Raw genomic sequence first — 8,137 nt, 5'->3', positions numbered from 1 at the left:
TAGATTTTTGACTATTACAAATAAAGCTTCTATAGACATTAAAGTAAAACACATTGTATGGACATATGATTTTATTTATGTGTAGTAATTACCTAGAAGTGGGCTGGCTGCATAATACAATATGTTTGTTGAATATTTTAAGGAACTGCAAAACTGCTTTTTAAAGTATTTGTATGATGGTAGAGTCCTGCAAGCATTCCACTAGTATTCCAGTTCTTTCTCAGGTATCCAAGCATTTGTCATGGGCAAGCTATGGTTTTTTTTGTTTTGTTTTGTTTTTGAATTTTACCCATTTTAATCAATGAGCAGTGATAGTAATATTTTACTGTAGGTTTAATTTCAATCTTAATGGTTAATGATGCTAAATTATGTTCTTATGTGCTTGTTAACTATCTATATAAATTTGATAAGGTAGCTGTTAAAACTGGCCATTTTTATTGGTCATTTGTTTTGTTATCAATAATTTGTGAGAGTGCTTTATATATTTTGGATACAAGACACTTGTTAAATATATTATTTTTAAATGTATTTTCCAGGCTATATCTGATTTTCCACTCTTACCCTTGTTTTTTGAAGCGTGAAAGTATATCGTTTTGATAAAGGTTTGTTTGTTTTTAACCTGTCAGTGTGTTCCTGTATGGATAGTTCTTTTTTGTGTTGTTTGTATAACGTTTCTCTAACTCAAGGTCACAAAAATTTTCTCTGTGAGTAGGTTGTGTTGATCTCCCATTTTTCTCTAGAGGTTTTACACTTTTAGGGTTTGTATTTAGGTTTGTCATTCACTTTCAGATAATGTTTATAAATACTATGGGGTGCGGATCTAAGTTAATTTTACTGAGCATGTATATTGAATTCTACCTGCGCTGTTTGTCGAAAAGATCATCCTTTCTGTGCTAAATTGCTTTCTCACATTTATTTTAAAAATTGCCCACATATGTTTGAATCAATTTATAAATTGTCTATTCTGTTCCATAAATGGACAATTTATCTATTGTTCATTGTTATGCAAATACCATACCCTCATGAGCACTGAGGATTTAAATTAGTCTTGAAATCAAATAGTTATTCCTCCACATTCGTTCTTTTTCAAGGATACTTTGGGAATTTAAGGTACTTTAGATTTCCATAAGAATTTTTAAATAATTTTGTCAATTCTTAGAAAAATTTTCTATTTCTACAAATTTTTTGTTAGGATTGCATTGAGTGTATAGATCAATTTGGAAAGAATTGACATTTTAACAATATTGAGTTGCCAACATATACAAATTTGTTTTTATTCATTTATTTAAGTCTTCCATAGTTTCCATCAGCAATGTTTTGTAGTTTTCAGTACATAAGTTTTCTGGTGTCTTTTCAGAATTGGTGTCAGACAGAGTCTACGGTGACTCCATGGCCTCCACTAAGTGTTTGTGGACCCTCTTATTTGCTTCTAACAAACAGAATATGGCAAAGGTGACTGATTATAACTAATTATTTTTATGTGATTAGCTACATAAGTTTATGTACGTATGTTGCAAGGAGAATCTCTTTCCCTTGCGACATTAAGGAGCAAATGGCTATACTGAAAAACGTACCTGGCATGGAGCTGAGGATTACCTTCACCCAGCAGTAGGAAGAAACTTAGGCCTTCCACCTGAGACCCCACGAGGAGCTGAATGATACCAACTACTATGCAATTTTGGAAGGTGATCCTTCCTACTTGAGCCTCAGATAAGACCACAGCTCTTGTTGACACATTATTGCATCCTCATGAGACTTGGAAGCAGGCAGCACTGCTAAACTATGCCCTGGTATTCTTATTTTGTTTCTGATATTAGGGGAAAGTTATTCAGTATATTATTGTTCTGTATGGTGCTGTGTGTTCTTCATAGATTCCATTGATCAGCTTGAAGAAGTATCCATCTATTTCCAGTCTGCTCAGAGTTTCATACTTGACTTTCTTTTTGACCAGAAAATGATGTTGGATTTTCTAAAATGCCTTTTTTCCTCTTGTATCTACTGGGAAACAATAATATCATTTCATTTAATTTATTAATATAGAGGGTTCCATTGGCTGTTTTTCAAAATTTAAATAGACTTTATAATTCTGGGATAAACAATGGTAGATTATCATATATTATCCTTTTATTTATTGTCAAATTCCTTTGGTCAAATTTTTAATTAAATTCTATATTTATGTTCATGAGGTATATTGGTCTGTAGTTTTTATATTTTATTTTTATCTTGTATTATCCTTATGAAGTATTGGCAGTAGAGTAATGCTGGCATCATTGGATGAGCTGGGAGGTACTTCACACTCTATCCATTCTAGAAGAATTGTGTAGCATCATCACTACTTTTTCTTTAATATTTTGATTGGATTTGGACCTGCAATTTTCTAAGGGATAAGGTTTTGAACTACAAAGTGAATTTCTTTAGTGAACATAGGACGTTCAGGGTATGTTTCTTCTTGAGTATTTGTGTCACTGAGGGAAATTTTCTATTTTAACATAGTTGCTGAAGATATTGGCATAAAGTAGATTGTGATTTGTTTCTTTTTAACCTCTGTAAAATGAAAGTGGTTTTGCCCCATCTTATAGATTTTCTTTAAACAATCAGTGTATGGTTTCATTGATTTATAAAATTACTTTTATGTTTTCCATTTTTAAGTTTATATTCTGACTTTTATTGTTTTCTTTCTTTATTTTGGTTTAATTTTTCCCTTGTTCCTTAACGTGTTAGCTGAGGTTATTGACTTGAGTCTCTTCTCCTCTTAGGTGTTTTCTCCTAAGCATAACTTCAGCAGCATTTCACAAATTTTAATATGTTGTGTTTTTATTCTAATTCAATTCTGTATGCTTTTAATTTCCTCTTTAATTTCCTTTTTACTCATGAATTATTTAAAATTTATTGGTTTTTGAAAATTTTGATGATTTTCCATAGATATGTTGTTGATTTCCCATTTAATCTTATTGTAGTCAGAGAATATTCTTTGTATGATTTGAATGTTTGAAAATTAATTGAGCCCACAATATCATTTCTACTTAAATGTGTTCTATGTGAACTTGAGAAGAAATATAAAGAATACATATTCTGATGTTACAGAATAGAGTGTCCTGTAACTAACAATCTGGCCAATTGTGTTGATGGTATTTGTCAAGTCTCCTGTATCCTTGTGGATTTTCTGTTGGCTTGTTCAGCACTTATTGAGACAGAAACACTAAATTTTTTAATTACAACCTGCCTGTGTTTCTATCAGTTTTTATATCATATGTTTTGAAGCTCTGTTTTAGTTATGTAAGCATTGTGGATGCCTTTGACTTTTTGATGATTTGACTCCTTTTGTCATTATGAATTTATCTGCTTTATTCCTGGTAATATTATTTGCTCTAAAAATTATTTTGTTTCATTAATATATTTACTCCACCTTTTATTAAATTTATGCTTGTAAATATATATAAACCTTCTTTTACTTTTAACCTATCTGGACTTTTTTTTTTTACATATAAGTTTCTTATAGGCAGCTTATAGCTGGGGTCTTGCTTTGTTATCCAGTCTGTCAATCCCTACCTCTTAATTAGGGTATTTAGGCCACTTACATTTAACATAATGGCTGACAAGGTTAGATTTAAATCTATTATCATGCTATTTGTTTTATATTTATTCTGCTTTGTTTTACTATATTTTTTCTATTTTTCAGCCTTCTCTGAGGGTATTGTGTCTGTGTTTGTCTGTGTGTATGTGTATATATAGAAATATATACATTTTCTATTTTATCTCCTCTGTTAGCTCATTAGGCATAAGCTCTTCTTATTTTTGTGGATGTTTTAGAGTTTAGAAGAAACATATTTTAAAACAGTCTACCTTCAGCTTATATTACACCACATCAATTGTAGAATAAGAACTTTACCATACTGTAATTCTACTTCTCTCCTTCTGTTCTATGCATGACATAGAAGTCACAGAGTCATCCTCTCAGGGATGTTGATCTGTCATTTAGATCCATGTTTCCATTGATGTCCTTTTTCTCTGGACTGTAGGATAATGTTTTCAAGCGGAGGTCTAATTGTGATGAATTCTGCCAACTTTTGTACTCTTTACAAAGTAAGAGTCTTTACTGTGGCTTCATTGAAACTTAGTTTTGCTGGGAATAAAGTATGGAGTGACAGATAATGCAAACTTTACCTTATGTGGTACTGAGTACCTTCGTTCTTATAACTATTCTTGAGCTTCATTGTGAAATGATGTTATTTACTTAGAAACCCGTACCTGAATCTTTTTGAGGTTGCTTTCAAGATTTGTTAGGCACTGTTCAGTCGAGGACTAACTGTATCTTACTACTGGTCCTGTCTGAGTACCAGGAAGTGTTATTTTTAATTCCTTCCTTTTTTCCCCCTAGGCTCAGGCAGTTTTCTCACACAGGTGCAATGATCGATACTAAGATAAGGACTCCAGAGGGCTCCCCACATATGTCTGAGTTTCTCCCTCTGTGGCACTCCCTCCTTGCAGATCCTCTATCCTGAGACCTCGAGCTGTCTCACACAACCTCAGCTCAGAGATTCTGCATGGAGCCACCTGGGGATCCCTTTTCTAAGCTGTGGACAGGAAACTTTCTAAAGGTAATAAACAAGAACAGGCTGAGTGCTCACCCTGGCACTTTCTTGTCCTCTTTGGAAATATGCTTCTTTGCAGTCTAAGTTCCAGTGTTGTGAAAACTGTCACTTCCCATATTTTGTCTGCATATCTTGTTATTTCAGGTGGGAGATTTTAACAACATACGTCTCAGCACAGATTAAAATGAGCAGAACTCACAGTCGTTAATAGGAAGACAATGCTAATTCATGATGAGTACTTTTATTGGCAGAGGACCAATACATTCAAATTTCTCCCTATAGTCAAGCAATGTTGGAAAACAAAGCAGAAAGTCATCTGATGGTTCCGAATCAAAATAAATATAAACAGTTTTGAAAAAGACATGCTAATGGAATTATGCCAAGACAGCCTGATGCATCATCCTTCTCCCACGAAAAGCCTCTGCCATCCATCAACAGGCTGGGAATTAAAAAGCAGGGCACCTACCCTGGCATCTGAACAACATTTGAGTGGACACAGATAACTTCCTCATGAAATGCTCCTTTATCTATGTCTCTGTAGCTAATAAAGACTGCTCCCAAGAAATATTTCTTCTTTCATTGTTTTCATATTTAGATATTTCCATATTCTTTTTCAGGCTGCATGCACTCAGGTCCTATTGAACCCTGTCTCCTAAAGTATTTGCATATATATGTGTGTGTGTGTGTGTATATTTTTTTTTTCTTTTCTTTTCTAAGACAAATTCTCACTCTGTTGCCAGGTGGAGTGCGATGGCATGACTCGGCTCACTGCAACCGCCACCTTCTGGGTTCAAGCGATTCTCCTGCCTCAGCCTCCCGAGTAACTGGGACTACAGATGCGCACCACCACACCTGCCAAATTTTTGTTTTTTCACTAGAAAAGGGGTTTCACCAAGTTGGTCAGGCTTCGTCTCTTGACCTTGTGATCTGCCGGCCTCGGCCTCCCAAAGTGCTAGGATTACAGGTGTGAGCCCCCACGCCCATCCTATGTTCTGTAATTTTCTATATTGACCTTATTTTAAACTTATAGGAACAATTTCATTGACCTGATTTTCATATCCTGTTAGACTACTCAGTGAGACTCAAGGTGCTGGTGACGATTCTTTAACTTTCTCACATATGACGGTTTCCCTCAAAAATTATTTCACTCTAGAGCAATTTCAGTCCAAACATATTGTTTTCCTATCTGCTTTTCTCCATGTGTGCATACTCATCATTGTATACATAGCACTAAGCTAGAACTAAAACTTGCGAAATGAATGTATGGATACGTTTCCTTTCTTCACATATTAATCTGAAGGCATTTCAGAATCTTGCTTTTATTTGAAATTATCATCTTTTATTCTTTCACGTTGGCAACATTCTCTCTCCTTGTAGTATGCTTACTTTCCCTCAGAATCTTTCAGTGTCATCTCTGAAACTCTTCACTCTGTGAGTGTGTGTGAGTGCATGATCTGTGTACCGTGTTTTACCCTTTTCCACACTTTTTATGCAGAGATGCTCTTTATTTCCCTGAAGCTCTAAAACAGCTTTAAGTAGCACTTTGTATAAACATTCTCTGTGATATTTACTTTATCCCAGTTATTTCCTGCAGCCTCAAAAAATACTTTAAGTCTTTTTATCAATTCAATTCCATTGTATGTCTATAAGCCTTCCTCGAATAATACGTGATTTGGTTTCTTTATTTAGGATCTTGTTTGTGTGCTGCCTTCTGTCTGTTTTGAATGTATTATCTCTTCAGAAGTTTACTTTTATTTCTCCCAAACTCAGAAGAATGTCATTTGCAGCTTGCTGGTTCATTGCTTTTATCCTCTGTTTTCTTAACATAAAACACAACAGCACACAGGGAAACAAACATACACACACACACCTCATTTGTTGACCACTTTTGACCTATACTGTGGAATAATTCTAAGTTTTTGTTGTGTTTTCATTGAATGTTGACCAAATATCCCATTTCAGGGAGTTCAGATTTCCGTGGGAGGATTCCAGACAACTCTCGGAAGAACATGTGTGGCCAGCCCTACAACAACCAACCTCCCCCGTCAAGTATTTGTCTATTTTTCCTAGACACATACACAAATTCCCACCATGTCGGTATCGTCATTTTGTTCTTTGCCAACACTTTTTGTTACCTTATTCTCCAATTGACCATCCTCAGTGCATTTGATGAAACTTCATGGCTGAGCCTTCTTGTGCCTGACTATTTGTTTATCCATTCTTACTTGGTAGCAGAACGCCAGCCTCATTCCTGATGGTCATGCGTTCCCTAAAGAACACATTTTTCCATCTCCCTTCGCAACTGAGGCTATGCAGGGAGGTGTAGTTTAGGTAGACAAATGGGGTTTCTGGGAAATTTCTTCAAGGCACAAAACTAAGTGACACTGTTCCATTTCATCTCCCACTCCTCCTCTGGCTTCTGATTGAGAAAATATGAGGCCTGATGGAGGGTAGAAATAAGAGTAGAAATGACAAAACAAAGCCAGAAGTCTAGTTCTCTAAGAACCTGGAAGAACATCACATCAGTCATGGACAGTCCACACTGTGCCTGTAGAAAATTTAATAAATAAAACATATGCTTTTAAGCCACTGTGGCTACCTGGTAATATTGGTCAAACTGAGTCCATTACCCATGGGCTTGGGTCTTCGTCTCCTGCTCACTGATCCTCCTGCTTCTCAGTTGATCATCATCAATACCAACTCCACTCACCTCTCCACAGCTGAGAAACTGCTGGGGTTCTCTCAACATACGGTGACAGTAAAAGGCAGCTTTCTTCCCCAAACTGTCATAGAAAGTTTTGGGAAGTCCAGAGTTTCATTGTAACCTCTCTGAGTAGCCATCGTATTCATATTTTACTGGTGAAAAAGACATCTTGGGGAAGTTTCCTAAGGTCTCTTAGGATGGTGAAATCAGCTCAAACTTAGGTCTGACTCAAAAACTCAACCCTCAAGTTCTACTCTAATATTTTACCTTCTCACTCCATTTTTTTTGTAGCCTATAATCATACATTGCGTGTGATTTAACCATCGTGGTTTGAAATAACACAGCGGTCTCATCTTTTCCATCACTTCACTTACATTTAATGCGCTTATCTTCATGAGAATGTCCAGAGCTGCCCAATGAAATAGGAAGGTCCCTTCAGTATGCTGGTCTCAGCCCCGCCAGGCCCCCACAACCCTAACTACTCGGTTTCCTCTCTCACTTGGTCCCAATAGCATATCTTGATCTATACATGCATTAGTGTATTTCTCCCACCACTTTAAAATAAAAATGATTTATCTGACAAAAGTAAGTATTATTTTTTAAAAATAATACTTATATTTTCTTTAGTTTATTCTAAAACTTCTCTTCAGTCAAGGTACAGCATTTTCTAGCCCTTTCTGGTGCAATGCTGTGTTTCGTGCCTGAAACTACCTTATCTGCTTTGTTTCTAGAAATGTACATACGTACAAACACAGATTTTTTTTTAACCACATTTTACTTAAAGTAAATTCCAACAGACCTGGGTGAGATAGCATCATTAATTGCCTTCCTTTTTCCTTTT

This window comes from Callithrix jacchus, chromosome 13 (genome assembly GCF_049354715.1).
Source record: "Callithrix jacchus isolate 240 chromosome 13, calJac240_pri, whole genome shotgun sequence".
NCBI lineage: Eukaryota > Metazoa > Chordata > Mammalia > Primates > Cebidae > Callithrix > Callithrix jacchus.
The sequence above is the reverse complement of the archived record's forward strand: the minus strand, read 5'-3'. Positions refer to the sequence as shown.